The sequence below is a fragment of the Tamandua tetradactyla genome, chromosome 12 (genome assembly GCF_023851605.1).
Source record: "Tamandua tetradactyla isolate mTamTet1 chromosome 12, mTamTet1.pri, whole genome shotgun sequence".
In the NCBI taxonomy this organism is placed as follows: Eukaryota; Metazoa; Chordata; class Mammalia; order Pilosa; family Myrmecophagidae; genus Tamandua; species Tamandua tetradactyla.
This window is the reverse complement of record NC_135338.1, coordinates 6,660,493-6,681,584: the sequence shown is the minus strand read 5'-3', so window position 1 is coordinate 6,681,584 and position 21,092 is coordinate 6,660,493. Positions and strand designations below refer to the sequence as shown.

Here is a 21,092-nt window from a genome sequence, read left to right as displayed (position 1 = left end):
ATTTAGGGATGCTTCTATTGTTACTAGTATCAACGAGCAATTAAAATATATACACACATCAGTGGCTAGGTCACATTGGTATGCCACGAGGATATTTTCAGGAAAAGAAATAAAAGATTTACAGAAGACAGAAACAAACAAGCCACATCTCCCCTTATTTCTGTTGTGCTAGACAGAGAGACTGTTCATTTGCAAAATAATCTATTTTGCTATGTATTTCCTAAAGTACACAGGGGAAATGCTGGTTATTCCCTTTAAAGTAGTCCTTTTGTACCACTGCCTTCAAAATTTAGAATGAAGCCCTTCAATCTTCTAAAACTAGATAATGCCCCACCAACTTGAGGAGGTTAATGTATCAAGATAGATTCTTAACTGCTAGTCTCAATTTGGAGGTTATCTTAACAATAATTGAAAACTTGGTTCTAACAGAAAGTTGAGAAATAGGTGCTTAACTTTCATTTAAGCAGTTTTGTTTAATATCCTACATGACCGTTAGGCTTGAGGGAATATATGTAATTACTTATAGGAGACATTTAACAAAAGAATGAGATCCCAATTATCTCTACTTTCAGAGTAAGGTAAAGGGAGTGGATTTTAGGGTTTTGTTTTACTTGTACAACAACATCAGACAGCTTGCTTATGAAATGGGGAATATAGGTTGAGTTTTGTGGCATCCATTGTGTTTAAATGGAGGAATAAAAACTGGTAATCATGAGGCGATTCAGCAAGGGTCAAAAAGATATGTTAGCTCTCAGATATGCTGTCTCACAAAAAGTAATCAGCATTGTGATGGTTTGCTGTTCGGGTATTGTATTGATTGTACCAGTCTGCTATCTTTTGGAAACACTTGTCGATCCATTACTCAAGCAGGTTCCTACTAGTCTTGATTAATTTGTTCTTTGTCAGTCACAGTCCAGTGTTACTTGCTTAAGGAACATATGGAAAGCATACTCAGTCGGTGGTAAACAAACGAAACTCCAACCCATCCATCTTTTACTTTCAGAAGGCAGAAGATAACCTCAAATTATCCTCTCTATGACAGCCAGATTTTAGGGGCGATAAACCTGAGGCTAGCTCTGACTGGTGCCATCTGTAACTGATTTTGGCATCCTGGAGGAGTTTGAGGGAGGAGGAAGTGTGACCTGGCAAACCTGGTTGGAGCTTGCCAGGACCTTGTTTCTCAGGTGCTGTTTTGGGACATGCCATCAAAACACAGAATTCCATTTATGGTCTGTAGCTTAGTGAACTCTCATGTTCAAAAGAGAGCTAGAGTGATTCTTTACCTGGTAAAAAAAATAATTTGCAATAGCAGAAAAAATTAAAATGGCCCCTGATGTAAAATTTAATTTTTCCTGCCAGACAACCAAATGTCTCCCTGCCCTTTTCTTCTCTGAGCAAGGGTTTAGTGGTTTTGTATAAGCAAAATGACTCTCTTGTATGGTGGGCGAGCTGGGTGTCTTTTGGGGAGGAAGGTGATCTTGAGGGATCAGAAGGAATAAAGGGAACTATGGATGGAGGGAAGGAATGCTGAAATGGAGAGACAGTACTGGTGGTAGACTTGCCCTCACTGACTTCACCCACAGAGAAGGTGAAGGGGCTCTAGGGTGATCTCACCCCAGAGCCTGCTTTGTTCGAAGTCACACAAGCCTGTGCCAAGTCCTCTCTGCCTGGTACCGTTGTGTCATCACCTCACTCTACCTGCCCAGGGCACTGCTGCCTTAGGAGGTGGGGGGGGCATGGTGGTAGGTGTGGCTTCTCCACTGGGTTTATGTAAGTCCCAGGCAGTTACAATAACTTACCTGGAAGTGTTGAATCTTGCCAGTTAAGTTTCAGTTCTGATAGAGTCCCTTATTGGCGGAATTGTCAGATTTGTGAATGCTGTTGGAAATCTTTTTTATTTTTTTAGTTATAAGATCCCAAGGGGCCATTAAAATTTTTTTAATACAATTTTATTGATATATATTATATATTCACATACCATGTAATCATCCAAAGTGTACAATTCGTGATTCATAGTATCATCATTTAGCTGTGCATTTCTCATCACCATTGACTTTTTTTTCTTTTTTGTGAAAAGTTATGCATATACAAAAAAGCAATAAATTTCAAAGCACACCACAACAGTTAGTTGTACAACAGATTTCAGAATTTGATATAGTTTACAATTCCACAATTTTAAGTTTTTCCACTAGCTGCTCCAAGACACTGGAGACAAAAGAAATATCAATATAATGATTCAGCAGTCATACTCATTTGTTAAACCCTACCTTCTCTGTATAACACCATCATCTCCTTTGATCTTTCTCCCACTCTTTAGGGGTATTTGGGCTATGCCCATTCTAATTTTTTTCATGTTGGAAGGGGCTGTTTATAATTTGGGATGGGGGATGGAACTAGTTGATGTTTTGGAGAGGTTGGCCCCAAGGGTCCATTTTGTACAGTTAGGGACCATCTAACATTTACCTCATTTCTTGGGAGAGGGATACTGGGAAACACCAGAGGTGCCTCAGATTTACTTGAGTATTTATAACAAGATATAACCCCAAATAGGACTTGACCTTCAGGGCCACTGTACCTATGAATAGATCTTAGAAGAGACCTCGGGAAGATTGATAAGAAGGTTTCATGGCTCAGGGCAGGGTCTGATTGGTTGCATTTGGTTCTAAGTGAAACTTCCTAAGGGAAGTGGCTTGAAAGGTGTTCTATGCATAATACATGATCAGGATTTACACAGTTCACACTGAAGTTATTGAATCACCTGAGTTTGTAAATAGAATTTTAGGAAGCAGTTGTAACTGCCTTACAGAGAACTTCACAGCCCCACCAGCTCATGCTCACAGTGTCTTGATGAGTGGTAGCACACAGAAATGATCTTGTTTTGCACATGAAATGAAATCAGAGATAGGAGTTCTTGGGACTAGGTTGGCTGAATCTGTATCCATTTCTTATTAACCACAGATTTCCAGAAAAGCTCACTTTCCTGATAGGATATCTGTGCCAGTTGGAAAGGATTATGTACTCTAGATAAAAAGATTAATCCTGATCTATCTTGTGGAAGGAGCTATTTCTTTTAATCCCTGTTCAGTACTGTAGGCTGGAAATTTGATTAGATTATGTTCACAGAGATGTGATGTGCCAAATTAACCTTTGATTAAAGGGAGATGTGACTCCACCCATTCCAGATAGGTCTTGATTAGTTTACTGGAATCCTTTAAAAGAGGAAACATTTTTCAAAAAAGCTTCAGAGCCACACAAGCTACAGAAACCATGCAGCCAGAGACCTTTGGAGATGAAGAAGGAATAACCCTCGAGGAGCGCTTCATGAAATAAGAAGCCTGGAGAGAAAGCAAGCAGAAGTTGCTTTTCCATCTGAGAGAAACCCTGAACTTCATCGACCTTTCTTGCGTGAAGGTAACGTCCTGTAGGTGCTTCAGTGTGGACATTTTTATAGACTTGCTTTAATTGGGACATTTTCATGGCCTTAGAACTGTAAACTTGCAACTTTATAAATTCCCCCTTTTAAAAACCATTCTGGGTGTATGGGTGGTCCAATGGTAGAATGCTCACCTTGCATTTCGGATACCTGGTTTCAATTCCTGGACCATGCACCCCCCAAAAAAGACCAGATATAAAAAAAAAAGTTCTGTTTCTGGTATATTGCATTATAGCAGCTAGCAAACTAGAACAGTATCTTTGCTCCTAAAAGCTGTGTATTGCCATTGGTAACAAGAACTACTATTGGTGTTCATGTTATACAATGAAGATTAACTGACAGAAGATCTGAGGTTTCAAAATGGAAAGTAAGCTCCTAAATGGCAGACACTAGTAATATTCAGTGCAGAGGGGAAGAGAATGCAAGAATTTCTATTTTGGGCACTAAAATGGTACAAGGAATGGGATCAGTCCCCTTGATCATTTTCCACACAGCAAACAATAGACTAAGCAGTCCTAAATTAGGCAATAATTTTAGTGACAATAATTCTGGTTTTCCTTGAGTGATTTGAGAATGCTTAATAAAACAGAGCTATTTCTTCATGACCAATTCTCTCTATTCAATTGTGAGAGTGTTCATGAATTTACTAATCTCTGGGATGGGCTTCCCTAGAAGGCGAGGTCCTGATAAGCAGTGCTTGATGACTTGGAGGCCAGACAAACCTTCCTCAGAGGATGAACTTTACAGACCTACCACGTTAACCCCTGCTGGGTTAGCCTACCTGCTCTTTTGCTAGGTTTTGCCAACCAGGTAAACTATGAGCACTTCTTCGGATCTTGTGTAGCCACACTGGCTCAGAAGGCAAATGCAGAAGTTAATATTAATTTCTGTAATAAGTAAGCAGGCTGGGGTTTATTAAACCATAGTATGGTTCTGTCAAACTTGCTTCCGTATTGCCTAAGACCAGCAAAATAAACAGGATGATGAGCAATGACTTATTTTCTACTTGGCTGCGCTGGAAGCTGACAAAATTGCATCTGAATAAGAGATCATGAACTATTGAGACAGGTTTTTTGTTTGTTTGTTTTCACTCTGAGTGAAATATTACTTTGAATAGTAGCTTGATTTTTATTGTGAGAGTGAATTCTGAGCATGGCAGGGAGAGAAACAGTGGGGAAGTCCCCTACAAAGGTTTTTTTTAGGGATGTTTTATTTAGAAAAACATACACACCACTAAAACCACAAGAAATCCTTGGCATTTACTTTTTCTTTCTTTTAAATGCTACAGCAATTAGCTGTAAGACAGTTCTAGATAAGGAAAGTATTTACACATTGAATATAAAATAAATATAAAATAACTGAAAAACAAATTATTTATTCATTGATTCATTTTGCATTTCCCTTGTTCATTTTCTGGTTCAACTTTCTTTGTCTTTTGTATATCCTTTTTTCCTTGCTTTCAAATGGACTTTGGGCTCTGGTTTTACCCACTGTATTTCTATGGGTTTTTCCTCGGCTGGTATAGCAAAAACATCTTCAGTGGGATCATGTGGAAGAATAGTCTTTGGTTCTTTCTTTTTCAGTTTCTGCACATCTTTCACTTGTTGTTTCTCTTTATATTTTGCAGCTGTGATGGATCTCACTATACACTAAATGCATGTTTGGTGACTGGTAATGAGGATTTTCAAATAATGTTGGTCCTCCAATACTTCCCTGGAGTATCTTTATGAGATTTAAGACAAAACGAGGTCCTATTTCTACAAGAGCAGCGTCTTCTTCTATAATCTGAAAGTTCCGAAACCATATTCTATTATCCAAAATGGTGAAAGTAAACGCATGGTCCACAAATGGTTGGCTTTTGGGATAATACCGTCGTGTACAAAAAACCTGAATTAAGAGTTCTTTTAACAAAGAATAATGTGGTAATTCATCAAAAACAAGGTCAAAAGACAAAAGAGGCCGAGAGCCTTTCAAACAGCTTCCAGTCAGCTTTAGTTCAGCTAAAGTATGAATATTTTGAACAAGAAATTTAGCAGATGGCCCATGAGGTGAATTTGAAAGCCACATATAGAGATCTTGCTTTTTCTTGGCTTCAAAATAAATACATTTATTACAGTTTTTCATTTCACAGACCTCATTAATAACAAATAATTTATCTTTACGATCCATTTTAGTATCTGCTTTAGAACGAGGCATCAGCATTCTTAAGTCTTGCATTAAATGTCTTGCTCTGAAATTTATTCCTCTGGAAGAAAAGATGAGAATCCGCTCCTTATTTTTCCACTTGCCCTTGCAAACAGAGACTGGGATACGGTCTCTCTCTTCATCCTCCACCTCCTCTGCTATGTCTCGTGGCTTAGCCGGAGACTCGGCATCTTTCTCGTTTCTTTTCGGCCTCTTGGCCTGGATCACCACCCCTCCACGCCGTTTTCTCTTGACCACCGCCATCTTGCCTCCCCTACAGAGGTTTTTAACCTTGTCTCCTATTGCCATGAAATATTATTGTTCGATTTATATTCAATGCAAAGGCTCAGTAAATATTTGTGCTGTAATCTCCTATTTATTTCCTACATTATCATTTGTCTATACATGACATTTTAAAAAAGTAATTAATTAAATGATATCATGAACTCCATGTAAGAACAAGGACATAAAATCAGCAAATTACATTGACCCAAGAACTTCTCCTTATTCTGTCTTCTTGTTCCCTCTCCCACAGAGGCCTTTGTCATTCATTAGACTTTTTTCTTTGTTTCTGACAATCTATTATTTTGTTTTATTCCTTTTAAAACTTCATATAAATTTGAACAAAACTTCAAATGAAAAGACAGCTGCCTTTTTCACTCAATAGCTTGATAATAAAACTTTTTTGTTTTGTTGGCCATAGCTTAGTTCTTCATTTTCACTGCCGTAGAATATTCCATTAAGTTGATACCTTGACATTTATTTATCCTTTCTGCTATTGATAGGCATTTGGTTGTTTCCAAGTTTTTTTCTTTCAATGCTATGAACATTCTTTCTCTTTCTCCTGTTATACATGTGTATTTCTCTTAGATATATATCTAGAAATAAAATAATGAGATGTAGGTTATAAATTTGGTTGACTTAATAAAGCAATGCCAGTCAGTCTCCCAGGTGCTGTATTTTATATTTAAGGACAAGTCTAGCATGATTCTTCATATAGCATGCAAAGGATCTCTTCTTTTCAAGATCTCATACTATTTGTGAATAATCTTGAAAGTGGGTTTTCAGTAGGTTGCTGTGGTGGGCAAGTCAGTAAATATGGAGAATTTGGCAAGGTTTTCAAAGAGGCCTTGTGAGCCAGATGTTTTCAGAGTTTAAATGAGTCAAAAAATTATTTGTCTTTGGACCAAAGCCAGTGTCTTTGGAGCTGGTGGGGGTTGATTTTGGATGAAAGGAAATCATAGAGCATCTACCACTGAAGTTATGAAAAAATGAGAGCTAGAATTATGATATGGGTAGAGTCAGGAGTGAGAGCCTCTGGAAACTGATTGCTACAGTTGACACGTAGTTAAGCTTCCTACTTTCAAATCACAGGACCACTCACAGATTTATCATCTGCTCTCATCCAAACTTTCAATATGGCTGTTTTCACAGCCAGCCAGGGACAAAGTAACTTGGGAGAATGGTAGGTTTTTCTTCATTTTTGCTTGTGAAATGGTTAGAAAATGTCTGAGTTAGGAAGGTGAATATATAGTCCTATCATGACCTCATTTTTGGTAGGTAGGACTACTTTCCCTTCTTTAATATTTGCCTTTGTTCTCTACCGAGGTTCACTGTGGTAAACACTATTCTTTAGGGTCTTCCTCTCCTTTTTAAAATTTCCATTGGCCAGTGGCCAATGTTTTTTTTTTCTCAAACCAATCTCTCAAAACCAAATAAGAACAAGATTTCTTATTTCTCCTCTGTGATTTCTCCCCATACAGTAGAAATCTTTTCAGTGATCTATGGAAATTTGAAGTAAAGGCATGCCATTGCATATCTAAAGTTGAGACCCAAAGCTGCTGGGTTGGAGTGAAGTTTGCATTAGTAGGGTAAATGGGATTGCTGGTTTTGATCCTTCCCAGGGACCTAAACCATCCATTGGCTTAGAATAGGTTAGGTGTAGTTCTGCTTGGAGACAAAGGAACTAAAATGTGGCTAATGAGCTTCCCAGCTGTAACTTTTATCAGTCTCTTCATGGTCTATTCAGAGCATCTCCTTAGCCAGGCCAACAACTGCCTTTAGGTCTCCTCCTCACTCCCTTTCCCCCCTTGTTGCGCACCCCCCCTTGCATTCTTTCCTCTCCCACGCCTTCCTCCCTTCCCATCTTCTTCTTCCCAACCTCCCTCCTTGCTTTCATTTCTTCTGGCAGCTAGTAAAGAAGACAGAAGAAAACAATTAGCTAAGAGTCATCAATTTGGATAGTATTTTCACACTTATTTATGAGTCTTGCTCTGCAGCATGTGTGAGCATATTGAGAATATAAAGAAAGTAAAATAGTGGGTCTGTGAACCAAAATAAACGATGGTGCCTGTACCCATATTTTATTGGCATTTAGGGTGGGGGATGAGAGTAAAAGCTGTGTGATTTGGTGAATGGAACTAATTTTCTGTGCACTTAAGTCCAGCAATATAACCCAAAAAACAGCCAGCACCATGCCACATCCCTTTCTCTATTCTAGTCATCCCATCTTCCAAGCATGATCCAATTAGATCTTCACAGAAGTCTTATAAGGCAAATATTATTATTGCAACTATTTTACAGATGAGGGAACCAAGGCTTCCCAAAGATATATATCTAGGACAAAGAAGAGCTTGGTTATTAACCATATTGACAAAGTTCCCCCCTGAGTGGCTTGCTGCTGTTAAGAGATGAATATGGACCTACAAGCTGATGGAGAGGAAGATGCTCATGATAAACTGCTGAACCTTCATATTTACGTTGGAGCTACCAAAGGTGGGGACATAAGCTATAGTCCTTGCCACTGGCAGCTGGTGCTCACCGTTAATCCCAGGACTGGGACTGAAGCCACAAATGACCTGCTTTGGTGTGTTTCTTAATTCAAATCAGGAATATTTTATTTTGCTTTCTAAAACAAGTCCATTAAATTTTGAGTGTAATTATACTGTCTAAATAATCGGAAGTAAAGCCTCTTTCACGTCAGAGCACATACTGTGCCTTGAGGAAAAACTTGGCCTCTTCTAAGTTAAGTTTGTGAAAGGAGGTGATATTTTAGAAAACCTTCATAAACGTCCAATTCTTGTAAATCCAGTGTTTATTCAAAGCTCAAGGTATGGCCCAAACTCATTTGGGTTTTATTCACACCCTTAGCCAAGTTCCACGAATCAAAGAGTGCTCACGGCAAAGTCTAGGCTCTGTTACAGGCAACAAAAGAAAATATAGTTTCAGGAGAAAGGCGGGAGTGGAAAAGCATTGTAGATAGGGAACAGATTTGGCAGGCAGTAGGAGAAAATTTCGGTAAGTGCTGAACAGTCTCCAGATTTCTCAAGAGGCCCACAGAGAAGCTAGGAAAAGCGAAAGAAGGGGATCAGATTCAATCAGTCCACCCTGTCTTCTGAGGAGAGGTCACCACAAATTTCCTGAAGGAGACTTGTACCTGCGTTGTTAGTTCCCGTTTTTTCTAATAAATATTACTGTTTAACAGAATAACCTTCCTGGTACTAATTTAACCAACGAAACTAAATTTAATGGCATCTTAAATTCTTAGAGTTAAGTGTAGAAGAGGAGGCAGAAATTCTTACAAGCAAATGCCACTATTTAAAGGAGCAAGGGGGCCAGGGCTTTGTATTTTAATTGCAAATTAAAAAAATAAAAATCTTGGTCTTTTAATTTTCTTCCAAGGCAATTGTCACACAATTCCTAACAATTCTTGTGTTCTCCATCTCTTTAATCACTCTTTTCACCTTTGCTTCACAGAAGCAATATCCAATATACAAACATCCTTCATTCTAAGAGATTATTTGTAAGCTGGTCGTTGGGAAATAAAAATGCATTTCCTACAGAATATCGTATGTTATAAATAGCGGTTAGAATCCCAGCTGACTCTTAATAAAGTAAAACTTGGACTAATAACAACATATAATTATTTCTATAGGGAAATGAGCCATTCATTCTAATTCTAAATCAAGTCTCCTACCTAGTCAATCAAGGTTTCTGCACTCTTCATTTCTCCACTCAAACTCAGAATTCAAATAATAAGAAAACAAGTCAAAACAAAAAATATCAAGTATTATCTAGTGTTTATGTGGAATGTAATATAAGCTCAAAGAGACTTCACAAAAATTGGCATAAAGGCATTAGGGCAGGCCTCATGGGGGAGATATGGCTTTCAAAAATTCTAGGGTTTGGGTGGATAAAGGGAAAAGGGGAGAACATTCCAGGAACAATGAACAAAATATAGACATAGGAATAGTTATATGGGACATATAATGGGGAAGGATTGGTGAAATCAAAGGTTTTGTATTGGAGTGTAGTAGAAGACCATACTTGGAATGATGGCTCAGCATCTGGATTTATGTATTAATTTGGAATTCAAAGAGGGAAAAAGGTGCTCAGTAGTATTTGTTGAATGAATGAATGTCTCATTTACATTACATTTCAGTCTCTAACCTTTTCTTCTAGTTTATTTTCTTTCATCTTTTTTCTGTTTCTTCCTTCCCAGACCCCTGGGGTCTTATAGTCACTCCCTCTTCTTCTCAGCTTCCAACTTCCTACTCAAGGGAGTGGGAGAATTTCACTTATTTTGTTTTGTTTGAAATCTTGCTAATGAAAATAGAGTACACCCCATCTCTACTCTCTGGCCCTTCATTTGTGTTTTGGAGCTTCTTTATTCCCATGTGGATCTGGACCCTGGGACATTTGTGCAATTTCTGAGCACACTGCTCAGCAGTGGGCAACTCTGACAGGTCTCCAACAATCCAGGCTCTGGATTTGCACCCACAGCAGGTTTGAGTTGAGCAATGTTCAGCTTAGAAATTGGTGGGATGAGTATCCTTTGCATTTTGATCCTGGCCATGACACTGGCAGTGGGGAACATGTAGGAACTCTAAGAAGACCCTCCCCAGGACTCCATTCCCCCTCTCTGCTCCTCTCCAGGATCCTTCTGTTCCTTTCTGTCTTTCTAGCTCTGATACTGGGCACTTTGTGGTTACCTCTGCCCTATTTTGCTTCTCCTAGCTTACCTCAGCCAGAGACTATTAATTTGAAGTTTTGTAAATTGTTCCATAAGATCATACTGAAAAATTAGTCTGTATTAGTTTGGTACTGTGCAGTACCAAATTCATGATTAATTGATCCCTCATTTGAAAAAGAAAAGTCAAGTAAAAAAAATTTATTGCCGTTTGGGGTTTTGCTTTGTTTATTTGTTTTAGTTGTGGTCTTGATCACAGTCAAAATTACTGGTGGAACTTTAAGTAAATAGAAGCTGCTATAGACATGGTGAACACATGTTCTATGGTCGTATAATATGTGAGTGTTTATGAGGACTGTGGAGCAAAATATTTGACACAGGGATGGTTTGCATTTATCTTGGATGTGTACCTGCGGTATTATGTTCCCATCAAAACAGCCTCCACAAACTCTATTGCAGGATCCAATTCTCCACTTTTAGGGAGTCATTTCTTTCCTTTAATCCATTTAAAATATGGAAACCTTTACGGTAAAGCTTTGCTGTGCATTCAATCCTGAATATGAACTAATTTTAGTCCCTCAAGCTGTTAGACTCTTGAAAAATGTGCTCCAAGGAGTGTGAGGATGTGATGAGGGGTCACTGAGATTCTTTGAATTCCCCTCAGCTGTTGTTCTCAATCTGGCACTCTAAAAAGTACAGATTTGGGGAGCCCACCATTGGAATTATTGACTGAAAAGGTCTGGGGTGTGGCCTGAGGATCTGCCTTATAAACACTCCCATGTGATTCTATACCTAGGCCAAATTCTGTGTTCTTTGACCACAGCATAGTGCCTTTCTCTTAGCAGAAAATCAATGTGTTAACTGCTTGTATGGGTGGCCTAGCCCCTAATGGGTGGGCAGGTTTGGGTAGGATTCTGTAATAGGATGCTTGTTTTGAAAGAGGGTTCTGTTAAAATGGTGGCAGTCTTTATAGAGGGTTTCTGGCCAGCTTGGGCTACTCTTTTGCAGGGGGATAATTTTTGCTGTCATTAGGAGACAGGGGAGATTTTTACCACTTCAGAGTCTCTTCTAGGTATGCCAAATTGAGTGTTGTTTAGGTGCTATGCAGAACATCTGGGGAGATGGGAACTAGCAGCCTGCAGCTGGCCCTGAAATTAGCATCAGTGCGTAAAATACCTGGGTACCTACCAGTCAGCAGCTTCAGTGCATTTCACAATAGCTTCTCCCTGTAACATTTCTACTCAGTGGCTCTTGGGCCTGCTGTGTCTACAGTGGTTCTTTCACCAGGGCCTTCTTTGAGGCATGCAGTCTTCAGTATAGAAAGGACCAGTACAGATTGCCCCAGTACAGAAATAATTTGGTGGGGGACGGGGACCCTGGACAAAACTAAATAGCTTTGTGATCTCTCTGGGCATGGCCTTGTAGAGCCTTTCTCTTCTCATTACCTCCACAACATCCATACAGCAAAAGGGAAAACAAACTCAGCCCTCCTTTTGGATCATTATAATTTGGAGAGTTTGCCCAGGGTGAATGTAGATGGAGGAAAGGAGGCATGATTTGGAGCAGATGTGCCATTCTTACATAACCTGAGCTTGAGGTACTAAGGGGAAACTTGTGAATCATTCAAGCCCTGAAATTGCACATCTGGGGGGTCTGTTTTCCTGGTGACCATCCTTTTTTCTCTGCCATCCCCATCCCCACCCCCTGCCTCAGGAGGAAAGGCAATGGAGAATTCCCTCAGGGATAGTTCTTTAGGGTGTGGCGTGGACCTGCTTCTGCCTCAGCTGCTGCAGAGGGGGTGTCAGTGTTGCTGGCAGAGTAGCCTGCAAGATCTCATAGCTCTGCCTTTCTCTTGCCTCTGCCTAAGAACTGCTGTCCTTCCATTTGTGCTCTTTTAAAAAACACATTCCACTGGGGGCCCAGGGGAAGACCTTCCAAACCCTTGGAGAGGACTGTGGTATGTTTGCCACTGTATCCCCAGCATCTACTATGGTTCCTGGCACATAGTGGGTGCTTTAAAATGTTTGCTGAATAAATACTAATGATCATATTGTTTTCAGTTGAATTAAGGTTGATTACTTTTCCTTTTATTTTTGCATGGGCAGGCACCAGGAACCAAACCTGGGTCTCCAGCATGGCAGGCAAGAACTCTACCTGCTGACCCACCATTGCCCACCCTACTTTTCCTTTTAATAGCCACCAAGGTTTTCTGCTCATCACAGCAATAACCATCATGCTCTGCCCACCCCCACTAGAAGACCAAATGTGGCTTCTCAGAGATGGAATATAAGTTTGTCTATATGGCTTTGATACTTTAGATATATATATCACAAAACTCCTCTCTTTTCCTGTTTTTTTTTTTTTTCTTAGCATCTTTTCCCACCTCTGACAAGCTGAGACTTGTAAAATGCTCCTTAAATAAGGCAGAGCACAGTGTTCCCAGTACAGGCAGTATCAGCTCCAGCTCCAGCTGCCAGTCAAGCTTCTTGGCCCGGGATCAGCACCAAGCACACATTTTTTATTCGTGAAGCGCGGATAAAAATACCACTTCATTTGTGATGAGGAGACAGAAAGAATCAGATCGCAGGAATGTAAGTGTTGCGTTTATGATATAAGTGTTGTATTTAAGAGTGTGTGCTCTGGAGCTAACGAACTCAGTGTGGAAACCGGCTCCACCACTTCTAGGTATATAACCTCAAGCAAGTGACTTGATCGCTTAGTGCCTCAGTTTCCACCACGGCAAAATCATGCTAATAATAGAACCCCTCACATAGGCTGTTGTGAGAAAAAAATGGGGTTACCTGTACAGTGTGAGCTCAGTGCCTGGCACATAGTGCTCAGGCTGTATTAGCTGTGAATTGACAGCAGACACTTCCTGAATGCAATGATCTTTGCCATTTTGTCAAAGTGGAATTTTGTTATGATTTTCCTTAACTTCCTGCCCAAATAACGGTCTGAATGACTATTACTGTTTTGACAGTTAGAATCTGCTAGAAGTCTGGAGTAGAAAAGACTTTGGAGCGTTTTATTACCTCTTCCCCTTTAGAAACAGAAAAAGTAGGGTTACTTTTTAGGTTGAAACTGTGGTGTAAGGGGGCTGTCAATAAATTGGATGCTCAGTGGATGGGGCTTTTGGTTTAGGTTAGGAAGGGTATATTGTATTTCCCCTTTAAAGCTCCTATTTCTTTTTTATTTTGAAAGGCAGGAGAGACATATCATGCATAAAAATATTGTGTAGCACAGGTAAATGGTTTAAAATAGGGGTTGGCAAACTAGGGTTGCCAGGTCAAATCTTGCCCATAACCTGCTTTTCTATGGCCCATGAGCTAAGAATGTTTTTTTTTACATTTTTAAAGGATTGTATAACAAAAGGAAGAAAAAAGCAAAGAGGAATGTATGAGGGAGATAGTATGTGGCCCACAAAGTCTAAAATATGAAGAAAAAGTAAAATTACTAACAAATGATGATTAAATAATACATAAAATAATAAAGAAAATATGATTTTAAAAAAGTTTATTAATCTAACTTGGGGACGTCATTTCTCCCCCTTTTTTTCTGTGTAGCAATGGAAAATATTTGCTTAATTCCCAAAGCTGAAAAAAAAAAAAACAAACTTTTTAATGCTTAGTAGGAATTGGTGTTGTGGTTTTCAAAAAAGAGATTGACCTCATGTTGTACAGAACATGGCTGAAGAGCAGATATACTCCTTTCATCTAAATCAAAAGAAAATTGTTCCTTTTGCGATTTGTCCAGTCAAGAGGAGGATGAGAATGCTCTTACCACAAGTGGGTTTTGGGTCATACTTTCCTTGGAGCCTAAGTCAGAGTTTCATTGACCAATTTTTCCATTTTTTGCTGTTCTTTTTCCCAGTGGATAAAAACAAAACTGGTGCCATATCAGCACCCAGACATTTACAATGAAAAATCTACTTTTTTTTTCATAGTGTGAGGATTTCCAGATTAAGAGCCAAGGCCTATCAAAATTGGTGGAAATTTATTATGGTGATAGAACTTCAAGACCTAACATCTTTTTGCTTTTTGCTTAACATATCCTGGCATGGATTCCTCAGTTCTAGAGGAAAAGTACATTTTCTCAGATACATTTCAGAAATAACTCCTGAGTTCAAGTCAAAACTATATTCCATTCATTGCTAATCATGGGAAGCCAGATTCCAAATCATTTGGAATCATTTCTTTCATATACCATTCCTTCTCCAAACTTCAGTTCCTTTCACTGATTGAACTACTCTTTCCCCATTCTTCTCTTCTCAACCTGCTCTTTTCTAAGCACTCTTTTTGATTAGATTTTCCTGCTTCTAGAATCCTTTGGGAGGTGTGAATATATTTCCTCACCTTTATTGCATTTCATCTAAAACCAGCTTCTGTGTCATTAAAAATCAGTACTTCCAGGTTTCTACATGTGCCTATTGCTTTGAATGCTGCACAAAGTGGTTAAGATTAGAGTTTTATCTATAAAATCTACCAAAAGGGATGGCATGTGGGTTTTGTATGGGATCACCCATAGTTTTTTTCTTTGCTGCATCTGTCTTCCAGAATTTTGGAGTAGTGGCTCACCAATCTGGCTTCACTTTCTGCTGCTCCAGTTCCTAGTTGAAAGCTGGACTGTTGTTGTGACCACACAGGAGATCTCCTGCTGCTGGTATGACACATACACACATATACACACACAACAGAAAAATCTGAAGTTCTTTTAAATGTTAAAATCTCATGCAAGAATTTTTTAAAGATCTATTAATATATCTGTGGTTAAAAAATAACATATCTAAAGGAGGAAAATCTGGGACTGAGGACAACACAGAACCCACTTGATTGTGGGGGTCCATTTCTTTCATGGTGTCATGGGGGTGCACTGGATCTTGACAGCTCTCTCCTCTCAGGTGGTTTACCAGCTTTTTTAGTTCCTAGAGATGGATTTTCAATTGTGGTGACCTCTAATGGTAACCATATGACCTAAAGTCAGGAAGGAGCCGGGTCTCTTGTGGCCAGAGAAGTGTGAAAATGTGTTTACTTCTTCCTTAGATCAAAGCTAACAGTTAATTTTTTGAAATTCCATCAATTAATAAAGGGCTTTAAACTGAACTTTATTTTAACATCAATAGGAATAGGATTTTTGGTTCTACTTTGCCTGGGGGAAAAATGTCTAGTAAGCTTTTCTGGGGTCCTAAAAGACATGCCTCTTACTGTGAAGACAAACAAAAGTGTATAAAGGGATATTGTCCCTTTTTTCTACATTGAACTAGAAGTGTTTCCTAGGTGATTTCTAGGCTATTTTCTTGCTCTAAAATTCTGTTATTCTGTGTGTAAATGGAATCATTAACATGAAATATGCTATTTTTAGCTTGTAAGCTGCCAGAATGCAATATACCAGAAATGGAACAACTTTTAAAAAGGGAATTACTATTAAGTTGCAAGTTTACATTTCTAAGGCCATGAAGATGTCCAAATCAAGGCACCAATGAGAGGTTACCTTCACTCAAGAAAGGCTGATGCTGTCCACAACAGCTCTGACTCGCATCTGCTGGGGTCTTTGGGTTCTGGACGCCTCTCTCAGCTGGGAAGGAAGGCACATGGTGATGTCTGCTAGCCATCTCTTATTTCATAAGGCTTCCCTGGGAACACTTTCTTTCCACATCTCCAAAGGTCTCTGGTTGTGTGGGCTCTGTTGGCTCTGTTGGCACTGAGCTTTTTCAAACTTGTTCCCTCTTAAAGGGCTCCGGTAAGCATCCGCACCTTGAATGGGTAGAGACGCATCTCCATGGAAACCATCTAATCAAAAGTTACCACCCACAACTGGGTTTGCCATATCTCTATGGAAACAATCCAAAAGATCCCACCCAACAATATTGAATGAGGGTTAGAACTTGGCTTTTCTGGGGTCCACAACAGACTCAAACCAGTATATATGGAGTCCGAATCCTGAGCATCTATTTTGTCCTCCTTCTGGCTTCTCCAGTGTGTGATGGTTATGAGATGCCTGGTCTCTGCAGGCCTTAGTGGTCCCTCCAGTTAATCGTTGTCCTGACTGTGGTGGGAGTGGCGAAGTGATTTACATCGGAGCCAGCCATCTTCCCCAAGATGGATGAAGCACAATCCTTTCATGTAATGAGTTCCTAAGGGGGTTCACACAAGGATGCCAGAACCAGGAAGGCTTGAGTTCTCAGAGCCTTTGCTGATCTCACATGGATGCTTCAGCAAATGCGTGACTGCTGTAGCTTAAGCAACTGTGTGATTGCCGTAGCTTAAGTTTTCTCCTGTCTTCTCCTCAGGCTGCCTCTGCTTTTCCCTTTTTTTTCTTTTTCTTTCTTCAAAGGCTATAAATGATTTCTTTGTCTTTGCTTTTTAGATGAAGTACTGTTATGCTATCAGTACTACATATCATATATACCTGAATTAAAAAGACAATTAAGATTGAAAAAAAGTGTCGACTAATTTTTAAATACTGTATATACTTCTAGGCAGGTAGGTAAGATAGTCAAATGTTAACTGATATTTATTTATTAATATAGGTAGTCATCCATATTTAAGATAACATATCTAACATAACAAATTGATTTAGAAATATTACTCCCGCTCCCTATTTCTTGTAACAATTTAGTCACACTCTACACATATATTTTTTTTCGTGACGTGAGCTATTTTTTTGAGCCACCAGCACAGCTTTGCAGAGCTCATCATTCTCACTTCTAAACTGTTTGAGAAACAGCACTTTTAACTCCATGTTTAATGCAGTCAGAATGACTGCTATGCTAGGTTGCAAATACCTGTTCGGCTAACACTGGTAGTTGGTTCTTCACTGTCATATAGGTATATATATGTGATCCCCAAAATGCAAACAGTTGCTATACTGCCTTTACAATTTATGTTGAAAGGCATATTGTTTTTTTTGTGTGTGTGGGGAGGGGGAAGGCATGGTCCAGAAAACAAACCCAGGTCTCCCGCATGGAATGTGGGCATTCTACCACTGAACCACCCATGCACCCCATATTGGTTTGTTTTAAACTACATTCAATACCTGCAAACACAGAATTTAACCTTCAGGAATAAATGAATAAATACTAATTGAACTTCTTTTGCGTTCTCTTTTGTTGATTCTGTACTGACTTCTAAAAGCATCTCAGACCAGCATGGATGGAGGCTGTTTTAGGCTTATGTGCCCTTTTGTTGTTCAAAATAAAACGAGTGAGAAAATTGTCTTGTTGCTGGAGAGATTTTGTAAGGATTCTAAAGTAAGGCAATTCCTTTTATGAGGGACAATTCTAGAGAGGTAAAAGGAAACCTTTGCCTTATGTTAGAACATTCACAATATAAAAAGTCAGTTCACTAATGAGGTGGAACTGTAAGAGTCCTATGTTCTATTTGAAGTGTCTACTTTATTTACCCCATATGTGGGAGTGTCTCAGTCCATTCCTTTCACTTTTATTTGGTTGAGAAATCAGTGGGATGAAACTTGGAGAAGGCTCCTCTGTTTACTTATGAGTGTTTCTCTTATGGATACATTAAGAAATCCCATTAGAAGACCCTTTTGAATTTAGTGCTTCAGACATGGAAAGAAATTGACTCATATTAAAACAGTTAGTTTTAAGCATTGAAAATATCGTGTATAATGAATACCTAAGTGGTGCAGCTGTTGGGTTGTGTGAGATGTTTTGCTTTGCTTTTGTTAATGCAATTTTATTGAGCTATATTCACACACCATATACTCCATCTAAAATAGACAGTCAGTGGTTCACAGTATCATCACATAGTTGGGCATTCATTACGTAGTCAATTTTAGAACATGAGGTGGTTTTTAATAAGATTTTTTTTTAGTGACCTTGATTATTTTTTTATTCAGTCCTCACCATCATCGTCCTCATCATTTCTATCATTGCGCCAAGTACTGCAAAGTTTGATTCACACAAATCATCTCTCCTGGCCTGCACATTATGCCCCAGCTTGCCTGTGGTAGGGAGAGTGGAGAAGAAGATAGTTTGTATGCAATAACTGTTTTGCATACCTTGGTAGCTTGTTTTCAGCCTCACATCAATCTTTGCAATAGTAAAACCCATAATATTGTGAAGAGAACTAGCTTTATACAGAATGACAAAGTAAGAGAAAAGATTTTTTTTCAGTCCCTTTTATGCTCCTTTCATCTTCCCCTTGGGTACAGACCCAGCTTCATGTCTTTCTGTTAACTTTTTTCCCTGTCTTCTTTTATTCTTGCTGTCTTTTGGAATTCTGTTCCCTAGAAAGGATAATCTGAGGCCATTGCGTTGTCGTGGAAAAGTTCTGAATTTGAAATGTTGAAGACTTGACCTTGAAGCCTGGGTTTCCCACTTAAGAACTGTGTTATCTTGAGCAAATCACTAAAGCTTTTTAAACCTCAATTTCCTTATCGTTGTTAAATGTGGCCATGTGGGGATTAATAGGGAAAATGTATGTGAGCTAGGCTAAGGTGTTATTATGGCACCAGCTATCATTTGCATTTTAATGTAGCATTTAATCTGAAAGAGTGTCTGACAGTGGGAATTTGAGTTCCAGCAGCCTGATGAGGGAGAGGGCATATGTTTGGTGGGAGGTGGCGGGGGAGGTGATTGGGGAATGAGGCTGGGCACAAGGCTACCAGCATCCCTGGAATAAATTGTGGTTGGTAGATAGTGTTTGTTGCCTATCCACATCTACCCTGCCTTCTCAGTTCTCATGTTAGAACCATAGACTCTAGAAACTCAGACCTTAGAGGTCAGATGGGCCCAGGTGAGCTAACTGAAGCTGGGAGAGGTGAATGGTCTTGTCCAAGATTATGTAATTCGCTAGTGTTGGAGCCGGGGCCAGAGCCAGATGTCATCACTGGCAGTAGTGGAATTGGCAATTAAAGACCAGCCTTGCGAAGTATCCATGTTTAGTCTGAAGGAGGCTTGTAAAATTCCATTTCCTCCTAAGAGTTCCTAACGGAAGCTTTTAGATATGTGCTGGTCTGAAACTATTATGTGCCGGTCTGAAACTATTATGTACCCCATCAAAGCCCTGTTTTAATCCTGATCCAATCTTGAGGCTCCAGACATATTGTTTAAATGTTTTTTTTTTTTTATACATGGGCAGGCCCCGGGAATTGAACCTGGGTCCTCGGGCATGGCAGGCAAGCATTCTTACCTGCTGAGCCACCATGGCCTGCCCCAGACCTATTGTTTAGAGTGGAAAACTATGAATGGATTGTTTTCATGGAGATGTGACACACCCAGTGTGGGTATGGCCTTTTGACTAGATGGAGATGTGACCCCACCTATTCAAGGTGGGTCTTGATTAGTTTACTAGAGGCCTTTGATTTTGAAACATTTTGGAGAAACCTCAGATGCACACACTTGGAGAACAGTTGCTTCAGAGCCAACAGAGATGCTTAGAACCCAGAGTTGTGACCTGGAGGAGCTAAGTGAAGGACCACCAATGATTAGAGAGGAAAACATTGGCAACAGAAGCTGGAAGCAATAGAACCGAGAATAAGGACCAGCAGATGTCAGCCATATGCCTTCCCATGTGACAGACAATGGCCTTTTTTAGAGTTAAGGTATCTTTCTCTGGATGCCTTAGTTTAGACATTTCTGTGGCCTTGGACCTGTAAACTTGTAATGTAATAAATTCCCTGTCTAAAAGCCATTCCATTTCTGGCATGTTGCATCCCGGCAGCATTTAAGAAAACCAATACAGATAGATACATAACGCTTGCTTTTTCCCCTAGGTGAAATGATTTCACAAGAGCCTTAGAAAGGGAGTCCTCAGGCCCCAACACTCTTCAAAAAAAGGCTGGTTAGGGCTGCTTCAGGACAGAGAGAACATCTCTTGCACCCAGAGGCCTATCTGAGCTTCTAACAGATAATGCGAGGAAATGTGGAAAGTCTTATGGGTGACTTTGGTGGGTATTTGAAATTGTACATGGATTTTCTTATGAAGACTCATGTTTGAGGTGGTTACTGTTTTGTTTTTCTTATGACAAAATATCTCAATAACACAGAAAACTGTTAAAAAGAATGTAACGAACACTGTGTACTTGCTGCAACTTCTCAAATCTTAATTCTTTTCCATATCTGTTTCATGTCACCTTTTAAAGAAATTTAACAGGTACAGTGGAAGATCACTAAGTATTCCTTCCCTTTCCTTCTTTCCTTAAGAAACTATGATTCTGAATTTGGTCTTTACCATTTTTTTCATCTTTTCATACTTTCGCACATATATATCCTAAACATATATATTCATCCCAAAATAAAGTTTTTTTTTATATAGATAGTATATTAAACTGTATGATTCCCTTTCCTTGTTTATTTTATTCCACATTATATTTTGAAGATTTATCCATGTTGTAGTCCATAATATTTCAACTATTATCATTTGCATTTTATGGCTATGTCACATATATCTGTATATTTTTCTGTTGATCACTGTATTTGTTTGTTAAAGTATGCAATATACTAGAAGTGGAATGGCTTTTAAAAGGGGAATTTATTACGTCACAAGT

At 39.2% G+C, this 21,092-nt stretch overlaps 1 protein-coding gene and 1 pseudogene across 10 annotated transcripts in view; one reads left to right on the top strand and one right to left on the bottom strand.

Annotated features, from left to right (window-relative positions):
* The window catches only part of DACT1 (dishevelled binding antagonist of beta catenin 1), a 337,604-nt gene that overhangs the window by 149,363 nt on the left and 167,149 nt on the right, over positions 1-21,092 (top strand). The window contains exons 6-8 of one of the 10 annotated variants that reach the window (XR_013160195.1): positions 12,957-13,177; positions 15,140-15,245; positions 20,319-20,466. The exons of 8 other annotated variants lie outside the window; for them this stretch is intronic. The gene's annotated coding sequence lies outside the window, so the exon portion shown is untranslated. Of the gene's footprint in view, positions 1-12,956; positions 13,178-15,139; positions 15,246-20,318; positions 20,467-21,092 lie in introns of those variants that run through there. One more of the 10 variants, XR_013160196.1, reaches the window with a different exon arrangement.
* Positions 4,820-5,881, bottom strand: LOC143651197 (ribosome biogenesis protein BRX1 homolog pseudogene; annotated as a pseudogene).